This window comes from Eumetopias jubatus, unplaced genomic scaffold (genome assembly GCF_037043125.1).
Source record: "Eumetopias jubatus isolate StellerSeaLion01/CBP00866 unplaced genomic scaffold, mEumJub1_p1.0 scaffold_11, whole genome shotgun sequence".
Taxonomy (NCBI): Eukaryota; Metazoa; Chordata; class Mammalia; order Carnivora; family Otariidae; genus Eumetopias; species Eumetopias jubatus.
In genome coordinates this window covers 60,962,269-60,967,969 of record NW_028274817.1, presented here as the reverse complement: position 1 = coordinate 60,967,969, position 5,701 = coordinate 60,962,269, and the positions used below count along the sequence as shown (strand labels likewise).

General features: G+C 39.4%; 1 pseudogene; it reads left to right on the top strand.

Moving 5' to 3' along the window:
- The first annotated feature begins 2,343 nt into the window (after positions 1-2,343).
- LOC114207523 (small ribosomal subunit protein uS2 pseudogene) lies at positions 2,344-3,377 on the top strand (annotated as a pseudogene).
- The last annotated feature ends 2,324 nt before the right edge of the window (positions 3,378-5,701 follow it).

The window sequence follows — 5,701 nt, the reverse complement described above, 5'->3', positions numbered from 1 at the left end:
CAGACCATAATGCATTAAAACTGGACCTCAATCACAGAAAAAATTTGCAAGAATTTCAAACACTTGGAAGCTAAAACCACTCTGCTCAAGAATGTTTGGGTCATCCAGGAAATAAAAGAACTAAAATCATTCATGGAAACCAATGAGAATGAAAACACATTGGTCCAAAACGTATGGGATACTGTAAAGACGGTCCTAAGGGGAAATACTTAACTTTCCAAGCCCCATTCAATAAAATACAAAAATCCCAAATTCACCAACTAACTCTACACCTTAAATAACTAGGGAAAAACCAACAAATGATGCCTAAGCCACGCATTCGAAGAGAAATAATTAAGATTTGAGAGGAGATCAATGAATTAGAAACCAGAAACACAGCAGATCAGATCAATGAAACTGGAAGCTGGTTCCTCGAAAAAATTCATAAAATCGATAAACCACTGGCCAGACTTATCCAAAAGAAACGTGAAAGGACTCAAATTAATAAAATTATGAATGAAAGGGGAGAGATCACGACTAACACAAAGGAAATAGAAACAATTATTACAAATTATTATCGACAACTATATACCAATAAACTGAGCAATCTGGATGGAATGGATGCCTTCCTTGAGAACTATAAGCAGCCAAGACTGAAACAGGAAGAAATTGACAACCTGAGTAGGCCAATAACCAGTATCGTGATTGAAACAGTGATCAAAAATCTCCCAAAAAACAAGAGTCCAGGGCCTGATGGATTCCCTGGGGAATTCTACCAAACATTCAAAGAACAAATAATACCTATTCTTCTGAACCTCTTTCAAAAAATAGAAACAGAAAGAAAGCTTCCAGACACATTCTATGAAGCCAGCATTACCTTCATCCCCAAACCAGGCAAAGACCCCCTCAAAAAAGAGAATTTCAGACTGATTTTCCTGATTAATATGGATTCCAAAATCCTCAAAAAAATCCTAGCTAATAGGATCCAACAATACATTAAAAGGATCGTCCACCATGACCAAGTGGGACTTATCCCCGAGATGCAAGGTGGTTCAACATTCGCAAATCGATCAATGTGATAGAACACATTAATAAGAGGAGGGAGAAGAACGATATGGTCCTCTCAATTGATGCAGAAAAAGCATTTGACAAAATATAGCATTCTTTCCTCAATAAAATTCTTCAGAGTATAAGGATAGAGGAAACATTCCTCAAGTTCATAAAATCCGTCTATGAAAAACCACAATGAATATCATTCTCAATGGGGGAAAGCTGAGAGCCTTTCCCTTAAGATCAGGAACACGTGAAGGATGCCCACTCTCACCACTATTGTTCAACATAGTACTAGAAGTCCTAGCAACAGCCATCAGACAACAAAAAGCAATAAAATGTATTCACATTGGCAAAGAAGATGTCAAACTCTCTCTTTTCGCAGATAACATGATACTTTATGTGGACAACCAAAAAGATTCCACCCCCAAATTACTAGAACTCATACAGCAATTCAGTAATGTAGCATGATACAAAATCAATGCACAGAATTCAGTTGCTTTCTTACACACTCACAATGCCATTGTAGAAAGAGAAATTAGAGAAACGATTCCATTTACAATGCCACCAAAAACCATAAGATACTTTGGAATAAACCTAAGCAAAGTGGTAAAGGATCTATACTCTAATATCTACAGAACACTCATGAACGAAATTGAAGAAGACACAAAAAGATGGAAAAAACATTCCATGCTCATGGATCAGAAGAATACACCTTGTTAAAATGTTTATGTTACCCAGAGCAATCTGTACCTTCAAAGCTATCCTGATGAAAAGTCCAATGACATTTTTCAAAGTTCTGATACAAACAATCCTAAAATTTGTATGGAATCAGAAAGGGCCCTGAATCGCCAAGGAAATGTGCAAAAAGAAAAACGAAGCTGGGGCATCACGTTGCCCGATTTCAAGATATATTACAAAGTATTGATTACCAAATCAGCATGGTAGTGGCTCAAAAACAGACATAAAGACCAATGGAACAGAATAGAGAACCCAGTATGGACCCTCAACTTTATGGTCAAATAACCTTCGACAAAGCAGGAAAAAATATGCAATGGAAAAAAGACAGTCTCTTCAATAAATGGTGCTGGGAAAATTGGACAGCCACATGCGGAACAAAACTCGACCATTCTTTAACACCATACACAAAGATAAACTCAAAATGGATGAAAGACCTCAATGTGAGACAGTAATCTATGAAAATCCTACAGAACATGGGCAGTAACCTCTTTGACATTGGCCACAGCAACTTCTTTCAAGAGACATCTCCAAAAGCTAGTGAAACAAAAGCAAAAATGTACTTTTGGGCTTTCCGAGCTACCCGGGGAAGGGTCCATACGGCGTTGTTTTGCGTTCCCGTCGTAACTTAAAGGGAAACTTTCACAATGTCCGGAGCCCTTGATGTCCTGCAAATGAAGGAGGAGGATGTCCTCAAATTCCTTGCAGCAGGAACCCATTTAGGTGGCACCAACCTTGACTTTCAAATGGAACAGTACATCTACAAAAGGAAAAGTGATGGTATCTACATCATAAATCTGAAGAGAACCTGGGAGAAGCTTCTCCTGGCAGCTTGTGCCATTGTTGCCATTGAAAACCCAGCTGATGTCAGTGTCATATCGTCCAGGAATACTGGCCAGCGAGCTGTGCTGAAATTTGCTGCTGCTACTGGAGCCACTCCTATTGCCGGCCGCTTCACTCCTGGAACCTTCACTAACCAGATCCAGGCAGCCTTCCGGGAGCCGAGACTTCTGGTGGTTACTGATCCCAGGGCAGACCACCAGCCTCTTACAGAGGCGTCCTATGTTAACCTGCCTACCATTGCTCTGTGTAACACAGACTCTCCTCTGCGCTATGTGGACATTGCCATCCCTTGCAACAACAAGGGAGCTCACTCAGTGGGTCTGATGTGGTGGATGCTGGCCAGGGAAGTTCTGTGCATGCGTGGCACCATTTCCCGAGAACACCCATGGGAGGTCATGCCTGATCTCTACTTCTACAGAGATCCTGAAGAGATTGAAAAGGAAGAGCAGGCCGCTGCTGAAAAGGCTGTGACCAAGGAGGAATTTCAGGGTGAATGGACAGCTCCAGCTCCTGAGTTCACTGCTACTCAGCCTGAAGTCGCAGACTGGTCTGAAGGCGTGCAGGTGCCCTCGGTGCCTATTCAGCAGTTCCCTACTGAAGACTGGAGCGCCCAGCCGGCCACTGAAAACTGGTCTGCAGCTCCCACTGCTCAGGCCACTGAATGGGTAGGAACAACCACTGAGTGGTCTTAAGCTGGTCTTCCACAAAGGCACACAAAATGGAAATAGAAATGGAAAAGGTTGACGGAAAATAAACAGTTTGTGAAAGTCATAAAAAAAAAAAGTACTTTTGGGACTTTATCCAGATAAAAAGCTTCTGTACAGCAAAGGAAACATTCAACAAAACAAAGAGGCAACCCACAGAATGGGAGAAGATATTTGCAAATGACACTACAGATAAAGGGCTGGTATCCAAGATCTATAAAGAACTTCTCAATCTCAACACCCAAAAAACAAATAATCAAGTCAAAAAATGGGTAGAAGACATGAACAGACACTTCTCTGAAGAAGACATAAAAATGGCTAACAGACACATGAAAAAATGTTCATTATCATTAGCCATCAGGGAAATTCAAATCAAAACCACACTGAGATACCACCTTACACCAGTTAGAATGGCAAAAATGGACAGGGTAAGAAACAACAAATGTTGGAGAGGTTGTGGAGAAGGGGGAACCCTCTTACACTGTTGGTGGGAATGCAAGTTGGTACAGCCACTTTGGAAAACAGTGTCAAGGTGCCTCAAAAAATTAATTATAGAGCTACCCTATGGCCCAGCAATTGTACTACTGGGTATTTACCCCAAAGACACAGATGTAGTGAAAAGGAGGGCCATATGCACCCCAATGTTCATAGCAGCAATGTCTGCAATAGAGAAACTGTGGAAAGAGCTGAGATGCCCTTCAACAGATGAATGGATAAAGAAGATGTGGTCCATACATACAATGGAATATGACTCAGCCATCAGAAAGGATGAATACCCAACTTTTACATCAACATGGATGGGACTGGAGGAGATTATGCTAAGGGAAATAAGTCAAGCAGAGAAAGCCAGTTATCATATGGTTTCACTTATTTGTGGAATATAAGGACTAGCATGGAGGACATTAGGAGAAGGAAGGGAAAAATGAAGGGGGGGAAATCAGAGGGAGAGATGAACCATGAGAGACTATGGACTTTGAGAATCAAACTGAGGGTTTTATAGGGCAGCTGGTGGGGGGATGCATTAGCCTGGTGATGGATATTAAGGAGGGCACGTACTGCATGGAACACTGGGTGTTATACGAAAACAATGAATCAAGGATCACCACATCAATAACTAATAATGTATTGTATGGTGACTAACATAACATAATAAAATTAAATTAAAAAAAGAAAGAAAATATAAAAAATGAAAGTAAATGGATTAATGCTCCAATCAAAAGACATAGGGTGGCAGATTGGATAAAAAACAAAACCAGTGTGTATGCTTCCTGAAAGAGGCACTTTTAAGACCAAAAGTTACCTACAGATGGAAAGGGAGAGGATGGAGAAATATTTATCATACAGATGGAAGTTAAAGAACGTCACAGTAGCAATACTTCTGTGAGACAAAATAGACTTTTTTTCAGACAAAATAGACTTTATTTATTTATTATTTTTGAAAGGGAGAGAGAAATGGGGGGAGTGGAGGGATTGAAGGAGAGGGAAAGAGAGAATCCCAAGCAGACTCCCCACCCCGCACAGAGCTCAACGAGGAACTCATCTCACAATCATGAGATCATGACCTGAGCTGAAATCAGGAGTCAGATCCAAAACCCATGGAGCCATCCAGGTGCCCCCAAATTGGACTTTAAAACAAAAACTTCAACAAAGACAAAGAAGGGCACTATATAAAGGGAATAATCCAGAAAGAAGATATAACAATCATAAATATTTATGCAATCAACATGGAACCCCCCAAATATATAAAACAGTTAATAGCATAGAACATCCATATCTGTATGGAAGAAGTCAAACTTTCAGTATTTGCAGATGATATGATACTCTGTATAGAAAAGCCTATGACTCCACCAAAAAACTACTAGAACTGATAAATGACTTCAGTAAATTTGCAAGGTACAAATCAATCTGTAGAAATTTGATGCAGTTCTATACAATAAGAATGAATTAGAAAAAAGAAATTAAGAAAACAATGTCTTTTGGAATTGCAGCAAAAGCAATAAGATATTTAGGAATAAACCTAATAGGTGAAAGACCTGTAATCTGAAAACTATAAAACATTGATGAAAGAAATTGAAGATGACACAAAGAAATGGAAATACATTCCCTGCTTATGGATTGGAAGAATAAATATTGTTAAAATGCCAATATTATCCAAAGCAATATACAGATTTTAGCAATCCTGATCACAATACCATCAGCATTTCTTATGGAATGGAACCAAATGCACAAATATTTGTATAGGACCACAAAATAACCCAATCTTGAAAAAGAAAAGCAAAGCTGGAGGCATCTCAATTCTGTACTTCAAGTTATATTACAAAGCTGTAGTAATCAAAACAGTATGGTACTGACACAAAAATAGACACATAGATAAATGGAACAGAATA